At 48.6% G+C, this 22,616-nt stretch overlaps 1 long non-coding RNA gene across 3 annotated transcripts; it reads left to right on the top strand.

Moving 5' to 3' along the window:
• Window positions 1-302: 302 nt before the first annotated feature.
• Window positions 303-10,004, top strand: LOC103225706 (uncharacterized). Of its 3 annotated transcripts, XR_005235749.2 has the most exons (5): window positions 303-661; window positions 2,269-2,424; window positions 2,600-3,144; window positions 7,452-7,634; window positions 9,590-10,004. It is a non-coding gene; the product is annotated as an uncharacterized lncRNA (long non-coding RNA). The 3 variants fall into 3 exon arrangements; XR_012089800.1 differs by lacking the exon at window positions 303-661 and having other exon boundaries at window positions 2,071-2,424; window positions 7,472-7,634; XR_494537.3 differs by lacking the exon at window positions 303-661 and having other exon boundaries at window positions 2,071-2,424.
• The last annotated feature ends 12,612 nt before the right edge of the window (window positions 10,005-22,616 follow it).

The raw sequence follows: 22,616 nt of genomic DNA, 5'->3' as shown, positions 1-22,616 counted from the left end.
CAGAGTCCGGAAAGCTCAGCCACAAGTGTGCCACCTGCAGCCTGCCGGCCAGAGACTCACTCAGAAGCCCCAATGCCAGGTCGGGCCTGTACCACACACCTACCCAGCAAAAACACGTTGAATGAATGAACAGGTGAGTGAGTGAGTGACACCTCGCAGAGACATCCTGTACCCGGACTTGCAGGTACGGGTGCCAGATGGTGAGGAGGCTGGAGACGGCTGCTGTCCCCAGGACTGTGGGTGTCACTGTGCAGAAAGGACATGCATATAAAAAGTGTGTAGCTCTTAACTATACCCGATGAGTAAGTGAACAGGCTCAGGACCCCAAGGAATCTCACTCCAGAGCAAACTGCTGGAAAGTGGGGGAGGCGGGAAGCTGCCAGGAGCTCTCAGACTCCAAATCCAGTGCTCTTTTCCCTAAGGCTGACGGCAAGGGCACAACCCACCCCACAGTGCCCCTCAAAGAGCCAGGGCCCCTGAATGCTTCCAATCTACGGCATCCCAGTGGCCCGCCCTGACCAGAAGAGGCTCCGGACGGTAGGCCTGCCTGCTGCTGAACAAACAGGGTCTCCAGCAGCCACCTCGAGGTGCACCATTAAGCTGCAGAGGCTGCAGCTCAGGCCGAATGTCACTTTATTAAGCTTTCCAGCTGGCATTAAAGGTTAGCCAAGTCCAATCTCACTCATGCCGCCTGCACCCCACTCAGCACACATGCTGAATCATTAAAGGGAGAGCGATGTTTCTGAGAAGAACCACTATGGCCTTCTTCAGGAAAACAGCCTCTCAGAAGCTGGGGCCAGAGGCAAAGCCTCTGACAGAGAGGCCAATGGGACCAAAGGTCCAGGTCCCCGCCTCTCCTTGCCCAGTGGCCTTTTCTGAGCAGCCTGGGGCTGGCCGTAGGTGTGGAAGGCAACCAGTTCTGGGTCTCCCAGGCTGGTATCTGCTCTGCTGAAAATATAGCTGTTTGTCTAGGGATTGTGTTTTCCTTGGAAAGTTTTTTGATGGGTTTGCTTTGGGGTTTTGGAAAGAGAAAGGCTGGGTTTTTGTTTGGATTCAGGAGGTACACAGACAGGTTTGTTACGTGAGTATATTGCCTGATGCTGAGGTTTGACCTTCTAATGATCCCACCCCCCAGGTGGTGAACACAGAACCTGATAGGTAGTTTTTCAGCCCTTGCCCCCTTCCCTCCCCTGTCTAGTAAACCCCAGTGTCTGTACTTCCCATTTTTGTGTCTGTGTATACCCAGTGTTTAGCTCCCCCTTGTGAGTGGGCACATGTGATGTTTGGTTTTCTCTTTCTGCATTAATTAGCTTAAGATAATGGATTCCAGCTGCATTCGTGTTGCTGCAAAGGACACGATTTCATTTTTTATGGCTGTGTAGTATTCCATGGTGTATATGTACCCATTTTCTTTATCCAATACAGCGCTGATGGGCACCTAGATTGATTCCATGTCTTTGCTATTGTGAATAGTGCTTCAACAAACATTTGAGTGCAGGTGTCTTTCTGGTAGGACCAGTTATTTTCTTTTGGGTATATACCCAGTGATGGGATTGCTGGGTCGAATGATAATTCTGTTTTTTGTTCTTTGAGAAATCTCCAAACTGTTTTCCACAGGGGCTGATCTCATTTGCATTCCCACTAACAATGGGTAAGCATTCTCTTTTCTCTGCAGCCTCACCAACATCTGTTATTTTTTTACTTTTTAATAATTGCCGTTCTGACTGGCGTGAGATGCTGTCTCATTGTGGTTTTGATTTGCATGTCTCTAATGATTAGTGATGTTGAGCATTTTCTCGTGTGTTTGTTGGCAAACTTTATGTCTTCTTTTGAGAAGTGTCTGTTCATGTCCTTTGCCCACTTTTCAATGGGATTATTTGGTTTTTTTGCTTGCTGGCTTGTTTAAGTTCCTTATAGATTCTGGAAATCAGACCTTTGTCAGATGCACAGTTTGCAAATATTTTCTCCCCTTCTGCAGGCTGTCTGTCTACTCTGTTGATATTTTAATAGTTTCTTTTACTGTGCGGAAGTCCCATTTGTCTATTTTTTATTTTGTTGCATTTGCTTTTGGGTTCTTCATCACAAATTCTGAAAGACATTCTTTTAAAAACAAACTCTCAGGCATGCCAGTGGCAACTGTGACCCTGAAGGGGTGGTGGCCCATGCACAGCTTCTGTCTCCCATCAGCCAGTGGACAGCTTCTGTCTCCCGTCAGTCCCATCCTCCAGTAGCAGTGAGAGTCTCCTCAGTTCTTGTCTGTTCCATCAGGCCAGCCCATGATCTGGGCCCCAAACTCAAGTGCTCACCCTGCAACCCTGGTTGGGATGTCCGTGCTCCGGGCTGCAGACCACAGTGGACCTCTGCACAGACCTGCCTCCACCACCAGCTGTGTGCCTGCTGCTATGTAGCCCCTGAGATTCACAGGTAAGCCAGGTGTACGGTTTGGTAAAAATGAATTCCAGCACCCTCACTTGTGCCTATGGGGTGCCCTGTGCCTTCCCCACAATTTCTGCAAGCCCTGGGGCCTCTGCCGTCCTACTCCCATCTGCTCCGGGTCTGGCATCCACTGAGCTCTCTTGACTCACTGTCTCTCCCTCAGCTGTCTCTTCTCTTGTCTCCGTGATGAAGCTTCTACCATTCTCAGCCCCCACTCCCAACACCGCTCCGCATACTCTGCCTGCATCAGGCCTGACAAAGTTTTCTTCAGGGGGATTTTACGGTCGGAATGGCAGAGTAGAGGAACGCAGGTGGGAATATTGGCAGCCCTTTGGCCAAAGGGCTGAGAACCGCCCAGCCACTTCTCAAAGGCTGCGCTTTTTGGAAGGTTCTCCAATTAGAAGCACCCATCAATCAGAAAAATTAAATCAAGGAACTTCCTGGAACAAACAAGGACTCGGTGCTTTAGTTCTGGATGCCCAAGTAGCAGGCATTGTGGAAGGACCTTCACACCAGCTCCTGAGCCTGCATTCCTGTGTCAGCAAAACACCATCGTAGTGTCAGCATCAAATCCTGTAACCGGCCGTGAGAGGCTCTGGGCCGGGCTCTGTGCACACAGCACCCCTGAGACGCCACTCCACCTTTGGATGTGAAATGCCCAGGGTTCAGCCCTCTGCAAACTGGAGAATGCCAAGCAGACCATGGGAGGTAAGATGCTCACCCCAAAACTCCCTGGGCTGAACAAGGGCCCCTAGCCCTCGGGTTTGTTCTGGCCTTTAGGAAACACCCCAGAAACATCAGCTCACCCAAGGGACCCCCAGGGACATCAGAGTGCATGACAGGCCAGGGGCTACCTGGAACCGAGGAGGCCAATGAAGGCAGGCAGGTGTCCTCCCATCATCCATGCCTCCCCTCCCCTCACTCAGCGAACTGCCTTGGGGGAGATTTCCATGGACTCCCAGTGGGCAGGAGCTGCGGGTGCCTCTGGTGGGGTAGCCACAGCCCTGATGGGCAAGGCCCTGCCATAGCCGACCACTCCATCCCCAAGCACCCACCCTGCCTTCTCTAACGAGTCCATGGCCCCCTATCTCCTGCACCTTAAGGGACCTGGAACCTTAACAGGCCCCACACAGCCTCCCCTATCTCTGCAAACCTACCACTGAAGGCCTCTGCTGGGGCTGCTTCCTCCCACAGGCCAGAGCAATTTACCTGAATCATTTATGGTGGCATAAAGGTGGGGGAACGTTTGGAATCCTGAGAGGCCCCTTGGGAACCACCGTTACTCCGCAGCATTCTCAGGGAGCCCCCAGCCCTTACCCAGGCTCAGGGGGCAGGGGGAACCATCTCCCTGCAGCCAAACCCCACTTCTCATGGCTCTCCAATGGATTTTATTCTAAAGCACATGTACTGCTGGAAAGTAATTCAACGTGCCTTAGAATGGCTGAAATCATTACTTAAGCAGTTGACCTTTAAAGACGCGGCCAGAGGTGGCAAGACACAGTTGCATTGGCTCAGGGTAAGGAGCTGCTGCAAGGGACAGGCCTGTGCCCGCTGCAGGGGCTTTGAGCAAAAACGTCAGGAGGCAGAGCCTCCAACTCATAGCACAGGCAAAGCCAGAGTGGGGCACACAGGGACCCGCCACCTACCTGCAACTGTGGGAGACCAGCAATAGAGGCATCAGTGAACTGAGATGCAGGACAGGACGCACACATTGATAAATCAGACATGGCCCTGTGCCTGCCAGCCTGGCGGAAGCTGCTGACCAGGCTCTGGGCATCCTGAGCTCCCTTTACTCTGCGCTGCCCTTCTCTGCCTTCACCGGCCCAATCCCCTCCACCTTTTGTAAATCTGCTTTCCACCCAGCAGTGAACTTCCACCCCAGCACCTTTCCATCCCATATGGGAATTTCCATCCCCAGCACTGTGCATGCCTGAAACTTGAGCTGAATGCTGATTTCTTCTATGTAGGGCTAAACTGAAAAGACACTGCATCTTACTCACTGTTCAGTGTTTCCAGTACATAGTGAGCACACAGCAAAATGATTAATACGAAGAGCAAATGTCCATCACACATACGTTCAACCTTCCTACTAATCAAAGAAATGGAAATTAAAATGAGATTCGCTTTCACCTTCAAACTGATTTTTTTTAAATTCATAAATTAAAAGATACAATTCCAGGCAGGTAAGGTGAGAGGAAGACAGACATTCCCAAACACTGAGGACAGGGGATGTAAACGGACGTAGCCATCTGGAAAACAACCTGTCACTTTGTGTCTCTCAGCTAGATTAGGCCAAGTTATGCTATAGAAACAACAATGGAAAATCTACCAGGATACAGCAAAGCTCTGACTCTTCCTCACACCACAAGTCAGGAGCAGTGGGTATTAGGCTGCAGGGAGTGCTCTGGGCATCATGGTGTTCCTCACTCTTGGACCCAAGCTGATGAAGCAGGAAACATCTAGGATATTGCTGCAGAATATGGAGGAGGAAAAGAAATGTGGCATAACAAGAAATTACTCTTAAACTTTTGCCCGGTGATGGCACACATCACTTCTGCTCATATTTCTTTAGCCAAGACAGTCACATGGTCATGTGCTTTGACTTCAAGCACAGCTATGTGATAAAGAAAAGAAAGAGAAAGAAAGAAAGAAAGAAAGAAAGAAAGAAAGAAAGAAAGAAAGAAAGAAAGAAAGAAAGAAAGAAAGAAAGAAAGAAAGAAAGAAAGAAAGAAAGAAAGGAGGGAGGGAGGGAGGGAGGGAGGGAGGGAGGGAGGGGAGGGGAGGGGAGGGGAGAAGGGAGGGAGGGAAGTAAGGAAGGGAAGGAAAAAAAGAAAGGAAAGAAAGAAAGAAAGAGAAAGAAAGAAAGAAAGAAAGAAAGAAAGAAAGAAAGAAAGAAAGAAAGAGAAAGAAAGAGAGAGAAAAGAAAAGAAAGAAAGAGAAAGAAAAAGAAAGAGATGGGTGGATGGATGGATGGATGGATGGACAGATGATTGATTGATAGATAGATAGATAGATAGATAGATAGATAGATAGATAGATAGTTGAATAGGTGGATAGATGAATGGATAGATAGACAAAGGCATAGCGAGGCACATAGATAGATAGGCAGGTGGATGGATGAATGGATAGGCAGATAAATAGATGACAGGCGGATGCATAGAGAGATAAATAGATAGATGAATGGATGGATAGGTGGATGGACGGATGAATGAATTAGATAGAGTGGGGGGAAAGAATGGATAAATCAGTGTATGCTCCATGAGAGCACAGAATTTTTTTTTTTGGAGATGGAGTCTCACACTGTGGCCCGGGCTGGGCTGCTGAGGTGCAATGGTGCGATCTCAGCTCATTGCAACCTCTGCAGCTGGGATTACAGGCGCACACTACCACACCTGGCTACTTCTTTGTATTTTTAGTAGAGACAGGGTTTTTGCTATGTTGGTCAGACTGGTCTTGAACTCCTGACCTCGTGATCCTCCCGCCTTGGCCTCCGAAAGTGCTGGGATTACAGGCGTGAGGCACCGCGCTCAGCCAACTTTTGTTGTTTTTAATGGCAATGATTTTTATCTGTTTTGAACAGCACTTCACACATAGTACCTTTTTGTTACCCGGATGGATGATGGATAGATGGATGGATGGATGGGTGATGGGTGGATGATGGTTGGATGGATAATGTATGGCTGGATGATAGATGGATGAATGATGGATGGATGGTGGATGGATTATGGATAGATGGATGAGGGATGAATGATGGATGGATGGATGATAGATGAATGGTGGATGGATGATGAATGGATAATGGATGATGGATGTATGGTTGATAGATGGATGATGGACGAATGATGGATGGATGAATGATGGATAGATGGATGGATGATGGGTGGATAATGGATGAATGGATGATGGATGATGAATGGATGGATGGACAGATTGATGGATGATGAATGGATGATAGTTGGATGGATGGATGATGGATGGATGATGGGTAGATGGATGAAAGAATTAAATAGAGTCAGGGAAAAAGAATGGATAAATAAATGCATGCTCCAGGAGGAGGAAGGGATAGACTTTTGTTGTTTTTAATGGCAATGATATTTATCTGTTTTGAACAGCACTTCACACATAGTACCTCTTTGTTAGCTGGATGGATGATAGATGGATGGATGGATGGATGATGGGTGGCTGATGGATGGATGGATGATAGATGAATGGATGGTGGATGGGTGATGGATAGATGGATGGATAATGGACAATGGTTAGATGGGTGATGGATGGATAATGGATGAATGGATGATGAATGATGAATGGATGGAGAGATGGATGGATGATGAATGGATGATAGTTGGATGGATGGATGATGGATAGATGATGGGTGGATGGATGAATGAATTAGATAGATAGAGTCAGGGGGGAAGAATGGATAAATAAACATATGCTCCATGAAGGCATAGACTTTTGTTGCGTTTAATGGCAATGATTTTTATCTGTTTTGAACAGCACTTCACACATAGTACCTTTTTGTTAACTGGATGGATGGATGGATGGATGGATGGATGGATGGATAGATGGATGGATGGATGGATGCTTGATGTGTGACTGATAGATGGATGGTGGATGGATGATAAATGGATGATGGACAGACAGATGGATAATGGATGGATGGATAGATGGATGTTTGGATGAGAAGTGAAAGAGCACTAGCAAGAGCAAGAGTGAAGGCAGAACTAAGAGCAAGCCCATAAATGGAAAAAATCAACCTACATGGCCCATGAGGAAAGGATCTAATCTCTTCGTGGCTGGATGGTGTTGGAAGAGAAGTCTTATTTTTAATATAAATCCAGTTGTGTCCCAAAAGTATACATTTGGGGCATTTTGGGTGTTCTGATCTTTGTTTTTTTACTGTAATTTCAGAGAAATGCTCAAAGACTCTGAGGAGTTTTCTCTCTTCTCTCTCTATCTCTTTCTTCCTCTATCTCTCTCTCCCTCCCTTCCTCCCCACCTCCCCTTCTCCACAGCCTTCCTTCCTCCCCTCCAGCTTTGCAAGAGCACATTGAACGCCACCTCTGTCATGTCCCAAGCCAGGCACCAAGGTCACAGCATATTCCACTCCTCCCACCCTTCAAAGTGCTCACAGTTTGCTGGAAGAGAAACAAGTAAACAGATCTTCAGGACACAAGGGACAGTGCACAATGACAGAGGTAAATCCAGGGAATGGGCAACCAAGATAACTGACATCTGATGATCCATAAGGATCAGAGAAAGTGACCCAGAATAAGTGGCACCTGAACTATTTCCTGAAAGATGGGGAAGAGTTGGTCAGGTCAATGCTGGGCAGCAGCTTACAGGACAGGAACAGCGCAGACACAAAAGAGACTTAGAAAGTGTATTTGTCAGCTCAGACCAACCACCATAACAAACAATCCCAACACCTTAATGACTTCACAAAATCCAAGTGACATCTCACCACCAGGCAGCCATCCAAAACTTGTGTTCCCGGATAGGTGGTGCTCCTGGCGGGCTCCCTCCCAAGCAGACCAGGGTCCTTCCATCCTCTGGGTCCTTGGAGTCACTCTCCCTCCATCCAGAGTCACACCGTGAGGGTTTCATGGGCCAGAACCAGGAGGGGTGCACTTTGCCTGTTCCTTCCACTATCCATGGCCAGAAAGCAGTCGCCTGGCTGCCCCTAATTGCAAGGGGGTCCAGGAAATGTCATCTAGCTGAGTACCAGGAGGATAAAGGAAATGTCTATCCAGTTTGGAAATAATCATACTGACTCCCTCTCCATCACCCCCAACCAGACCTGTGCATTCTGAGCGACTCCCGTGGCCATCCACACAGACCCATAGCCACCAGTATCCACTACACTGTCCTCACAGGGGTATTGTGGCTCCCTCCTGAGAGCCAAAGTGCAGATTCTGGAAAGGACTTTACTGCATGCTCCTGGCTTCTCAGCAACAATAATGCAAATCAACAATCCAGAAGACTTCATTCTGGGTGTTTTCACATCAACTCACTAGCCCACATCACAGAAGTAAAAGACCTGAGGCACAGTGGAGGGGACAGAAAATGAGACACAAAGATGAGACATTCTGAGGTTCCATCCTCGGCTTTCCTGCAAGTTCATCCATTTGTCCATTCAACACGCAGACAGCATGCGCGTGCTCTGTGCCCAGCTCTGCCAGCAGCTGGGGATGTTTCATGAAGATGGGAGGATTCAGTCCTGTTGGGAAAATGGCAGCGAAACCCAGTGTGATGGGCAACAGCGGTGGAGCTGAGGGTGGGGAGTCCAGGGAGGTTGCTGCCTAGAGTGGGATGGGGTCTGGGATGGGAAAGGCCAGGACATTTGCCAGCTAATGGGAGAGGGAGAGCATCCCTTCCAGAGCCTACGGCCTGAGCCAGACCCCAGGGCAGACAGAAGCCAGACCTGAGAGTGGCCTCCATGTAGCAAAGCAGGGGGAAAGGGACAGACAGGAGGGAGAGAGATGGCCTGGGACCAGGAGCCTCCTGAGGACTAGGAGGACCCAGAGGTAGGAGCAGCTTTGAGCGGCAGGAGGCTGAGTTTCCAGTGTCTCTGAAGGAGGGGGAGAAGCGTCATGAGTCTCGCACAGTGGAATGACTAGCGTTTCTTGCCCTACCAGTTAAACAGGAGGGCAAGAGAATAATTTTGTCCAAGCATAGGACTGGGTGTGGTATCCTGGTGAGGAAAGACCTGAGACAGAAAACCAAAATGGTCACAGAAGCCAAGCTAAAGCAGTTAAGTCTCCCTAAATCCTTTTGTCCAGAGACAAAAGGTGTGTGGCCAAAGAATGGAAATGTAACTGGACAGAAAGCAGTTACCCTTCAAAGGCACACCAGTGACCACAAGACTTCCTTGGGGCTCAGACGAGATGGTTTTAAAACAAACCAAAGAATATTTGATATTCCACAAATGGGAAAGGGAATGCCAATGGAAACCCAAAAAGATTCCAGAGATGCTAAGATTTCTGGATGGGGGGAGGGGAAGTCCGTGATACAGACATTTGGGTAAATCCCTAATTTTCCGGGGTCAACATCTTGGAAGACAATTTCCACAGGCTTCTCAACCAGGTTTCTCATCTGGACCGCTGACACAAAAAATGATGTAAGTGACTATTTTCTCAATTGTCCCAAATAGCTAGAACCATTCTGGATGCAAAGGAGAGAAGTTGATTCATCCCAACAACAGATGCTGTTGGCCCTTTGGGCTGAATTCCCAGGACCCACATCTCATCCTGCTTGTCAAACTCTTGATTCAGTGAATCCCTGGTTCATTCGGAAAACAAAACTCATCGCTTTCAAAGCCAAAGAATCACCACGAAGAAGCTTAACGTAAATTTCCAAAATGTAAAAGAAAATATTCCAAGAGCACTGGTCTTCGAAACAGACTATGGAGGGTTAAAAACCAAGGCCTCCTCCCACAAATAAAAGAAACCCAAAATGTTCTACCTGTTTTATCTAGACAACAATGCAATAAACAGCTTGAAAACTTATCAGGTATTTGAGAAATATGTGATTTATCAAGGAAACCAAAAATCAGAGGAAGGCAGAGAAACAACTGTGGTTAACAAGCGGGGGGGGGAGGGGGGGCGGAGCAAGATGGCCGAATAGGAACAGCTCCAGTCTCCAACTCCCAGCGCGAACGACACAGAAGACCGGTGATTTCTGCATTTTCAACTGAGGTACTGGGTTCATCTCACTGGGGAGTGCCAGACGATCGGTGCTGGTCAGCTGCTGCAGCCCGACCAGCGAGAGCTGAAGCAGGGCGAGGCATTGCCTCACCTGGAAAGCGCAAGGGGGAAGGGAATCCCTTTTCCTAGCCAGGGGAACTGAGACACACAACACCTGGAAAATCGGGTAACTCCCACCCCAATACTGCGCTTTAAGCAAACAGGCACACCAGGAGATCATATCCCACACCTGGCCGGGAGGGTCCCACACCCACGGAGCCTCCCTCATTGCTAGCACAGCAGTCTGTGATCTACCGGCAAGGCAGCAGCGAGGCTGGGGGAGGGGCGCCCGCCATTGCTGAGGCTTAAGTAGGTAAACAAAGCTGCTGGGAAGCTCGAACTGGGTGGAGCTCACAGCAGCTCAAGGAAACCTGCCTATCTCTGTAGACTCCACCTCTGGGGACAGGGCACAGTAAACAATAACAAACGCAGCAGCTCTGCAGACACAAACGACTCTGTCTGACAGCTTTGAAGAGAGCAGTGGATCTCCCAACACGGAGGTTGAGATCTGAGAAGGGACAGACTCCCTGCTCAAGTGGGTCCCTGACCCCTGAGTAGCCTAACTGGGAGACATCCCCCACTAGGGGCAGTCTGACACCCCACACCTCACAGGGTGGAGTACACCCCTGAGAGGAAGCTTCCAAAGCAAGAATCAGACAGGTACACTCGCTGTTCAGAAATATTCTATCTTCTGCAGCCTCTGCTGCTGATACCCAGGCAAACAGGGTCTGGAGTGGACCTCAAGCAATCTCCTACAGCTATAACCTACAGCTGAGGATCCTGACTGTTAGAAGGAAAGCTATCAAACAGGAAGGACACCTACACCAAAACCCCATCAGTACATCACCATCATCAAAGACCAGAGGCAGATAAAACCACAAAGATGGGGAAAAAGCAGGGCAGAAAAGCTGGAAATTCAAAAAATAAGAGCGCATCTCCCCCGGCAAAGGAGCGCAGCTCATCGCCAGCAACGGATCAAAGCTGAATGGAGAATGACTTCGACGAGATGAGAGAAGAAGGCTTCAGTCCATCAAATTTCTCAGAGCTAAAGGAGGAATTACGTACCCAGCGCAAAGAAACTAAAAATCTTGAAAAAAAAGTGGAAGAATTGATGGCTAGAGTAATTAATGCAGAGAAGCTCACAAACGAAATGAAAGAGACGAAAACCATGGCACAAGAAATACATGACAAATGCACAAGCTTCAGTAACTGACTCGATCAACTGGAAGAAAGAATGTCAGCGATTGAGGATCAAATGAATGAAATGAAGCGAGAAGAGAAACCAAAAGAAAAAAGAAGAAAAAGAAATGAACAAAGCCTGCAAGAAGTATGGGATTATGTAAAAAGACCAAATCTACATCTGATTGGGGTGCCTGAAAGTGAGGGGGAAAATGGAACCAAGTTGGAAAACACTCTTCAGGATATCATCCAGGAGAACTTCCCCAACCTAGTAGGGCAGGCCAACATTCAGATCCAGGAAATACAGAGAACGCCACAAAGATACTCCTCGAGAAGAGCAACTCCAAGACACATAATTGCCAGATTCACCAAAGTTGAAATGAAGGAAAAAATCTTAAGGGCAGCCAGAGAGAAAGGTCGGGTTACCCACAAAGGGAAGCCCATCAGACTAACAGCAGATCTCTCGGCAGAAACTCTTCAAGCCAGAAGAGAGTGGGGGCCAATATTCAACATTCTTAAAGAAAAGAATTTTAAACCCAGAATTTTATATCCAGCCAAACTAAGTTTCATAAGTGAAGGAGAAATAAAATCCTTTACAGATAAGCAAATGCTTAGAGATTTTGTCACCACTAGGCCTGCCTTACAAGAGACCCTGAAGGAAGCACTAAACATGGAAAGGAAAAACCAGTACCAGCCATTGCAAAAACATGCCAAAATGTAAAGACCATCAAGGCTAGGAAGAAACTGCATCAACTAACGAGCAAAATAACCAGTTAATATCATAATGGCAGGATCAAGTTCACACATAACAATCTTAACCTTAAATGTAAATGGACTAAATGCTCCAATTAAAAGACACAGACTGGCAAACTGGATAAAGAGTCAAGACCCATCAGTCTGCTGTATTCAGGAGACCCATCTCACACGCAGAGACATACATAGGCTCAAAATAAAGGGGTGGAGGAAGATTTACCAAGCAAATGGAGAACAAAAAAAAGCGGGGGTTGCAATACTAGTCTCTGATAAAACAGACTTTAAACTATCAAAGATCAAAAGAGACAAAGAAGGCCATTACATAATGGTAAAGGGATCAATTCAACAGGAAGAGCTAACTATCCTAAATATATATGCACCCAATACAGGAGCACCCAGATTCATAAAGCAAGTCCTTAGAGACTTACAAAGAGACTTAGACTCCCATACAATAATAATGGGAGACTTCAACACTCCACTGTCAACATTAGACAGATCAACGAGACAAAGTTAACAAGGATATCCAGGAATTGAACTCATCTCTGCAGCAAGCAGACCTAATAGACATCTATAGAACTCTCCACCCCAAATCAACAGAATATACATTCTTCTCAGCACCACATCGTACTTACTCCAAAATTGACCACGTAATTGGAAGTAAAGCACTCCTCAGCAAATGTACAAGAACAGAAATTATAACAAACTGTCTCTCAGACCATAGTGCAATCAAATTAGAACTCAGGACTAAGAAACTCAATCAAAACCGCTCAACTACATGGAAACTGAACAACCTGCTCCTGAATGACTACTGGGTACATAACGAAATGAAGGCAGAAATAAAGATGTTCTTTGAAACCAATGAGAACAAAGATACAACATACCAGAATCTCTGGGACACATTTAAAGCAGTGTGTAGAGGGAAATTTATAGCACTAAATGCCCACAAGAGAAAGCAGGAAAGATCTAAAATTGACACTCTAACATCGCAATTAAAAGAACTAGAGAAGCAAGAGCAAACACATTCGAAAGCTAGCAGAAGGCAAGAAATAACTAAGATCAGAGCAGAACTGAAGGAGATAGAGACACAAAAAACCCTCCAAAAAATCAATGAATCCAGGAGTTGGTTTTTTGAAAAGATCAACAAAATTGACAGACCACTAGCAAGACTAATAAAGAAGAAAAGAGAGAAGAATCAAATCGACGCAATTAAAAATGATAAAGGGGATATCACCACCGACCCCACAGAAATACAAACTACCATCAGAGAATACTATAAACACCTCTACGCAAATAAACTGGAAAATCTAGAAGAAATGGATAATTTCCTGGACACTTACACTCTTCCAAGACTAAACCAGGAAGAAGTTGAATCCCTGAATAGACCAATAGCAGGCTCTGAAATTGAGGCAATAATTAATAGCCTACCAACCAAAAAAAGTCCAGGACCAGATGGATTCACAGCTGAATTCTACCAGAGGTACAAGGAGGAGCTGGTACCATTCCTTCTGAAACTATTCCAATCAATAGAAAAAGAGGGAATCCTCCCTAACTCATTTTATGAGGCCAACATCATCCTGATACCAAAGCCTGGCAGAGACACAACAAAAAAAGAGAATTTTAGACCAATATCCCTGATGAACATCGATGCAAAAATCCTCAATAAAATACTGGCAAACCGGATTCAGCAACACATCAAAAAGCTTATCCACCATGATCAAGTGGGCTTCATCCCTGGGATGCAAGGCTGGTTCAACATTCGCAAATCAATAAACATAATCCAGCATATAAACAGAACCAAAGACAAGAACCACATCATTATCTCAATAGATGCAGAAAAGGCTTTTGACAAAATTCAACAGCCCTTCATGCTAAAAACGCTCAATAAATTCGGTATTGATGAAACGTACCTCAAAATAATAAGAGCTATTTATGACAAACCCACAGCCAATATCATACTGAATGGGCAAAAACTGGAAAAATTCCCTTTGAAAACTGGCACAAGACAGGGATGCCCTCTCTCACCACTCCTATTCAACATAGTGTTGGAAGTTCTGGCTAGGGCAATCAGGCAAGAGAAAGAAATCAAGGGGATTCAGTTAGGAAAAGAAGAAGTCAAATTGTCCCTGTTTGCAGACGACATGATTGTATATTTAGAAAACCCCATTGTCTCAGCCCAAAATCTCCTTAAGCTGATAAGCAACTTCAGCAAAGTCTCAGGATACAAAATTAATGTGCAAAAATCACAAGCATTCTTATACACCAGTGACAGTCAAACAGAGAGCCAAATCAGGAATGAACTTCCATTCACAATTGCTTCAAAGAGAATAAAATACCTAGGAATCCAACTTACAAGGGATGTAAAGGACCTCTTCAAGGAGAACTACAAACCACTGCTCAGTGAAATAAAAGAGGACACAAACAAATGGAAGAACATACCATGCTCATGGATAGGAAGAATCAATATCGTGAAAATGGCCATACTGCCCAAGGTAATTTATAGATTCAATGCCATCCCCATCAAGCTACCAATGAGCTTCTTCACAGAATTGGAAAAAACTGCTTTAAAGTTCATATGGAACCAAAAAAGAGCCCGCATCTCCAAGACAATCCTAAGTCAAAAAAACAAAGCTGGAGGCATCACGCTACCTGACTTCAAACTATACTACAAGGCTACAGTAACCAAAACAGCATGGTACTGGTACCAAAACAGAGATATAGACCAATGGAACAGAACAGAGTCCTCAGAAATAATACCACACATCTACAGCCATCTGATCTTTGACAAACCTGAGAGAAACAAGAAATGGGGAAAGGATTCCCTATTTAATAAATGGTGCTGGCAAAATTGGCTAGCCATAAGTAGAAAGCTGAAACTGGATCCTTTCCTTACTCCTTATACGAAAATTAATTCAAGATGGATTAGAGACTTAAATGTTAGACCTAATACCATAAAAATCCTAGAGGAAAACCTAGGTAGTACCATTCAGGACATAGGCATGGGCAAAGACTTCATGTCTAAAACACCAAAAGCAACGGCAGCAAAAGCCAAAATTGATAAATGGGATCTCATTAAACTAAAGAGCTTCTGCACAGCAAAAGAAACTACCATCAGAGTGAACAGGCAACCTACAGAATGGGAGAAAATTTTTGCGATCTACTCATCTGACAAAGGGCTAATATCCAGAACCTACAAAGAACTCAAACAAATTTACAAGAAAAAAACAAACAACCCCATCAAAAAGTGGGCAAAGGATATGAACAGACATTTCTCAAAAGAAGACATTCATACAGCCAACAGACACATGAAAAAATTCTCATCATCACTGGCCATCAGGGAAATGCAAATCAAAACCACAATGAGATACCATCTCACACCAGTTAGAATGGCAATCATTAAAAAGTCAGGAAACAACAGGTGCTGGAGAGGATGTGGAGAAATAGGAACACTTTTACACTGTTGGTGGGATTGTAAACTAGTTCAACCATTATGGAAAACAGTATGGCGATTCCTCAAGGATCTAGAACTAGATGTACCATATGACCCAGCCATCCCATTACTAGGTATATACCCAAAGGATTATAAATTATGCTGCTATAAAGACACATGCACACGTATGTTTATTGCAGCACTATTCACAGTAGCAAAGACTTGGAATCAACCCAAATGTCCATCAGTGACAGATTGGATTAAGAAAATGTGGCACATATACACCATGGAATACTATGCAGCCATAAAAAAGGATGAGTTTGTGTCCTTTGTAGGGACATGGATGCAGCTGGAAACCATCATTCTCAGCAAACTATCACAAGAACAGAAAACCAAACACCGCATGTTCTCACTCATAGGCGGGAACTGAACAATGAGATCACTTGGACTCGGGAAGGGGAACATCACACACCGGGGCCTATCATGGGGAGGGGGGAGGGGGGAGGGATTGCATTGGGAGTTATACCTGATGTAAATGACGAGTTGATGGGTGCAGCACACCAACATGGCACAAGTATACATATGTAGCAAACCTGCACGTTGTGCACATGTACCCTACAACTTGAAGTTTAATAATAATAAATAAATTAAAAAAAAACATATAGCGATATATAAGACTCTCAAATGGAAAAAAAAACAAACAAAAAAAAAAAAAAAAACCAAGCAGGGGCTTTGGCTTCCTGGGGGCTCTGCAGTGGGTGCCTCGGGCTGAGTGATCTCCCAACATCAGCACCGCCTGGGGGAAGCTCGTCGACTACAGCATCATAAGCCCCACCGAAGAGAGGCTGGACATGCAGCCAAGGATGGCATAATTGTAACCAGTTCCGCAGCTGATCCTTATAAAGAGGCAGATTTGGGAACCACCACTGCCACCCAGCACAAATTCAGTCCTGACTCCCTTCCTGGGTCTTCGGAAGGCAGGAGCTCTTCCCAAGGACGCTGCCCAGCTCCACTTGGAACCAGGTGAGGGTCCAGAGGCACAGCACCCAGCCCTTGTCTCACAAATGTACTACATACACATGTGCACACACACACATTAATGTACATATGCATACATGTGTATTCATGTATGTACACACATACACATACGTATACACGTGTGCACACACATGCATCTACAAATGTACTTCCGTGCACACATGTGCATGTCAGCACACATATGCACACATACAAATGCACACACACACATGCCAGCACACACCATGCACGCCCAGGCACAGTCCTCCATTCCTGAGGTGAGAAGGAAGTTGGGGAGTTCTGGCAAAACCATCTACCTCCTCACCGGCTTCCTGCCAGGCCTGGGGAAGGGCTCTCTGGTTCTGCACTCCTTTGGTGATGAGCAACTAGCCCCTTCCCCAGATGCGCCCAGGCCTCACACAAGGCTGGGAGCCCAGGTGGGCTTGCACACGTGCCCAGGATGAACTTCAACTGCTGCTCTGAGCTGTGCAGGGCCTGATGAGGTGACAGGAGGATTGACTGGGGACCAGGGGAAGTGGGCAGCAGGGGCAGTGGGGCCAATGCCCCTCAGAATATCTCTGGATCCATCCAAGCAGTATAGGTCCCACTGATATGCCCACCTCTTGCCTGGGCAGGGGGGTGCTTCCCACTCATGGACACCTTGGAGAACCTCAAGAGTCACCCTTGTCTCCGTCCCTTTGGTTTCCTGGATGAAGCAGGCAGCACGCCCATGCACACACCTGTCTGCCCTGAGCCCACTCCTCACCTTCCCACCTGGCCCTGACGGAGGAACAAGCTGAGCTGGAGGCTGCACCTCAGGCTTTGGAGTCCCTCAAGAGACCTCACCCCTGCTGCAGGTACCTAGTCTAGGGAAAAGAGATAAGTCCATGGGGCCAGCCCAGGCCCTCGCCCCACCCTACCACCCACTTCCTGATGTGCCCAGTGCTGTTTGGGCCCTGAGGAGGAGGAGGAGCTCCTTGAAAACAGTGGTTATGGCTCCCGCTACCCGCGATGTGGGACTTTGGACAAGTTATGTATGCCTGGTGCCTCACCTGTCTGCCAGGCACCTCACACCTGCCCACGGGGCCTCCATGAGGATCATGTGAGGAGCTCCGTGCACTGCCTGGCACAGGGGGAGCCTCATAAGAGGTGAGGTCATTGTAAGAATTAAAGAATGGAAACACACACACAACTCTCCCTCTCAAATAAGCACAGCAAAAAAAAACACAGAAGCAGTCCAAGCTTCTAATAAACTCTCCCACCCTAAATCCTTAAAACTTCTTAGTCCATAAAAGAGTGTGGCTCTGACCTAACTCAGCCAGCTGCCCCTCTCAGGTTTATTTAAAATAAACCTGTCCCTGTTGACTGTACAGCCACCCTTTGTGTTTCTCTCCTCTTTCTTTATTACAGTCATAGTCTCTTGCCTGGCAAGACAGGCATGTGTCTTCAGGAAATGGCATGTGTGCTGCATATTGTGACTTCCCCGAGTGCAGGAGCAGTGACCTGGTCCCCTTCTCCCCACAGCACCCCCTCAGTCCTACAGACGTCACGTCTAGATGGCTCATCTTCAGCAAGGTGTAAACTGTCCACAAACACCAGCAACTGAGGACCTCTCTCACCTCTTGAGAGATGTCAGGGTCCCTTCCCCAGCACCCCTGACTGCAGCCCTGACACCACCACTCCCAGCAGGATGTCCACCATGGCCCCATCAGCTGGGCTCCTGGCCTTCACCAACCACCCAGCCAGGCTGGCTCTGTGATGTCAGCAGCGAAGAAGACACAGTTCCTGAACGTGGAATCTCAACTGAGAAGGAGGGACCACTGGCCACATGGGCTGCCTGAGGCCCCTCACAGCCCTCAGCACCCGGGGCATTTCCAAGCAAGTCCAGCAATAGCAGTTGGAAGTTATGCTCTGCCTAGCCCATCGCATGACCCCTGGAGGGGCTGCCCCCTCTTCAGCCAACTCAAGGCAAGCTGGCACCTCCCTCCAAGGCTCCTGCTTTCCAAATCCAAGGAAGCTGCTTCCTGGGCAGGACAGGACCTGCTCATACCAATCCCCACGGAGGGGGCTGGGGGAGACTGGGGCTTCCCAGCCTCCAGGTGTCTAAAAGGGGCTAAGGCTTCTCAAAGCTGGCACTGACTCCTCCAGATGAGCTCCCCTCTCTTGCTGCCTCCCCTCAGTGCAGAGGTGCCGGGGTGGTGAGATCACAGGCTCACAGAGAGCCCAGCCCACAGCTCCTCCATCAGCCCCTGCACACTGCAGGGCACATCACGGGTGCAGAACACGAAGCTCTGTCCTCAGTGAGGTGTTCCTCACCTAGCAGCGAAGGCGAGCCCATCCCACAGGTACGGATGCAGGGTCCTGGGGGCAGCCTCCCCCTCTCCCTGCCCATGTGGTCCTGGGCACTGTGCATCCATTTTCACTACCCACCCTAGCCCTGGGGAAAGGAGACCCGGACTCAGCCAAAGACCACTGTCCCCAGGCCCGGGGTGGCCCAGGCCCGGGTGCTGGACCCCAGCAAGGCTGGTCCCACCCTTCCATGAGATCTGCTGTGTCCACGCTACCAGCAAGAAGCTCTGCCCTTCACACGAGCCATCCGGCTCCACCCCAGCAACAGGGCTCCAAACACTTTCTGGAGAAAGTCAGGCCTGCCACGCTCACACAGCCAGATCCAGCTCTTCGTGAAGCTGGCTGGGCCTCAACCCTGGGTAACTGGGCCCAGCACAGCATCTCTATGTGCGCCTGGGGCTGTGTTCTTTTTTTCTTTCTTTTTCTTTCTTTATTCCTCCCTCCCTTCCTTTTTTCCTCCCTCCCTCCCTTCCTTCCTTTCTCTCTTTCTTTCTTCCGTGTATTTATTTAATTTTACTCAAGCTACTTTGACCCTTTTAAACTGAAAAAAGTTCCAGCCAATCCCCACATGCAAGAGCCGGCCCTGCTTCCAGGAGCTCCCAGTGCTGACATGGGGTAGGCCCGATGCTGACTGCATCTGCAATTCAGAGAAGCCAGAGGTCGGAGTGAGCCCCTGCTCTGGTTCTAGCTCAGCCCCTCCCTGGACCTCAATTAACCCCAGGCCTGAGCTGAGTTTAAAATCCCATAGCCTGTCTGAGATTCAGCTTCAATGACCAACTCAAGCCCCCCAACACACACGCACACTCACACATGCAGAGTCGCAGGTACAGAGACACACACATGTACACACAAAGAGACATACAGAGACACATACAGGAACAGACACACAAACTGAGAAAGAGACACAGATACACACACACACACACAGAGACACACACAGAAATACACACAGACACACACACAGATACACAGAAAAAGAGATACAGACACACAAACACACAGACACACAGGAACACACAGAGACACATACACAAATACACACAGGGACAACACACAGACACACACACATCTGTAATGCTCTGAAAACTCAGGCAGGGCCGTCTGTCACCCAGCACAGCCTCATCCTGCCAACCAGGCTGGACAGGGCCCCTGAGGCCATTGCAAAGGCAGAGTAAGTTTGCACGGGGAAACCCACATTCGTTCCCTCGCAATGCTGGCTGCAGCATCCCAGGCAAAGGCTTCCCAGGCTGAAGGGGGCTCCGTGCAGGAGGAGGGGCCCCCACACTGCACCCCACGTCCCACTTTCCTCCCTCTCTCTTCCCACCTGTCACCTCCGGCTCCGCGGCAGGGAGTTCTGGTAACAGCTAGACACACGGGCAGAAACCCACAAAAAGACTCACACACGTGTGTGTGTATTCCAAGGAAGAAGTGAAATCCCTGCTCCCATTGCCATGGCAACCCCACTTGGAGCTACAGCAAGAGCTTTAATTGGCAGTGCTTATTTGGCTGAAACCCCAGGAATAATCAACAGGAGATTAGAAACATTAAAAGCCAGCAGGAGCATCCTGGAGAAGACGACGACAGAAAGGACGATCCCCCTGAAAACTCTATTGATGACAGGAATGACAATCGTATGGTTTATTGCATGACTGCGTCACACCAGCCTGTGCTAAGTTCTTTGCATGCGTTATTTTGTTGGATCCTTCCAAAGCCCTTTGATGATTTCTCCCATTTTACAGATGGAAAATTACCTGAGGCTCAGAGAGGTAAAGGAAGTGCCCCAAGGCCACACAGGGTTTAAAGCCTGCTTGGAATGACTCCAAATGCCACCCTGGTCATGATGGTCATGAGCACTGTGCTTTGCCTAGGGTCCCCAAGGAGGCACCAGAATCAGCTCCCGGGACCCCTGTAGCTTTTCCAAGGCAGCTGACACCCTCTATGCCCCCGGTGGCTAAAGACCACAGCTCAGCCAGCCAGAGGGCCTGGCCAGAGTTGACCTCCAAGACACCAGCCAACACCTGTGTCCAGGTTGCTGCCGGCTTCACCTCTCAGACCTCCTGTCCCTGCTGCTGCTCTGGCCACAGCGTCCACTCTACAGCCCGCCGTGGGCCTGCTGACCCCTGGTGGCAGTCGTGGGTCATGGCACCAAGACATGGACTTAACTCCCAGACCCTAAGGAGAGCGCTGGTCCAGGAGCTCCCCAAGCTTGGGAGAGCCCCTGCAAAGGATTCTGAGGGTGCCAGAGCCAGGTGGGCAGGGCAGCATGGCCAGCACCCAGCACCTTTTGCAGGCGTTCAGAAGGGAAGAGCCGGGCTCCAAGAAAGGCTGCGCTGTAGTTGCTCCCTTTTCTGCTGAGGGAGCAGCTGACAGGGGAGGCCAGTTAGCACCAGGGATCCTCTGGCCACGACAGTCCTGCCACCACTCACAAGCAAGTGGCTGAGGCCTGTCCTGCCCAGAGCCCAGCCAATCGGCACTGAAGACAAGGGATGCTGACCTGGCCCTCGGTCCCTGGCCAGGCCCTAAACTTGGAAGGGCTCTACCATCCCATCCACAGCCCCTGAGCCACTGATGGCAGCACCTGGACCCTGGACCCTGAGCCCTGGTCTCAATCATGACGTCAGTGCTGGTGCTTTCTGAGGGCCGCTCCCAGGGAGCCAACATCGCACCAAGTGCCGGGACCTCCAGCTTTGTCTGTTGCTTGATTTCTGGAAGCAAACAGCCTGCAGCCGCTGACAGCAGCCATCAGATAGGCACCGAGCAGAGCCCAGCACGATGGCGGCAGCAGGCGGGCTTCCCAGGCTTCCCAAACGTGTATCCACTGAACAATTTAAATTGCTTTTTTTGAAGCAACTGGCATTTACTCAGTTGGCGTCTTATTAAACTTCCCCCTCTTGAGCTCCTCAAATATGCAAGTCACTGTTATTCCAAATCAGGGGACTTACAGTTGAAACGGCGAGGGCAGCGGTGTGCAATGTGACCCGCCTTCCCCGGAAAGTCAGAGCGCAGAGGCAGGGTGAGGGACGCACCTGCCAAGCTGTCGGTCAGGAGCCTACCAGGTGCCGCAGCCGGCTTTGCTCCTTTGCCTGCCTGAGCTGCAGCCCAGACCCAGACCTGAGCCAGCAGAGGAGCTCGGGGTGGATCTGTGCAGGACTCAGCAGGACCACGCTGCCCACCTGCCGCTGGGGCTGAGTAGTTCCAGTGTGGGGCCCAGATCCCTGTTGGAGGAAGCCGTGGGCCATGATCTTCCACGGGGTTCCAAGACCACATGGAGTAACATCAGCAGGGAACTCTGGGGAGCCCAGAGACATCTGAGAAGGCCGCTCCCTTACCCAGATGTGAGGAGCCAGGGCTGCCCCTGCCACAGGCCTGCCTTTAGGAAGCAGCACTCAGTGACCCAGGGAATTGGGTGGGGACCAAGGGCTCCCTCTGCCCCTTCTCACATCCCTAACAGAGAAGTCAGGTAACCTGACACAGCCAAGGAGGTGGCTGTTCCCTCTCACTGGCCTGTGTGCAATCCAGGGGGGGACAGAGAAAAAAGAATCAAAGGCTCTGGGGCTCAGAAAGCTTGAAGCCTCTAAGCAGGCCTGGAAGTCCCAAGGCAGAGCCTCTTCTCAAAGCAAGTGCAGAGAAGGCTGTGCAATAGACTGACAGCAGGAAGGGAGGAAGGAGAGGGGGAAGGGAAGAAGGGAGAAAGGGAGGGAGGAAAGACA

The sequence above is a fragment of the Chlorocebus sabaeus genome, chromosome 20 (genome assembly GCF_047675955.1).
Source record: "Chlorocebus sabaeus isolate Y175 chromosome 20, mChlSab1.0.hap1, whole genome shotgun sequence".
NCBI classification, from domain to species: domain Eukaryota; kingdom Metazoa; phylum Chordata; class Mammalia; order Primates; family Cercopithecidae; genus Chlorocebus; species Chlorocebus sabaeus.
This window is presented reverse-complemented; position numbering and strand designations above follow the sequence as displayed.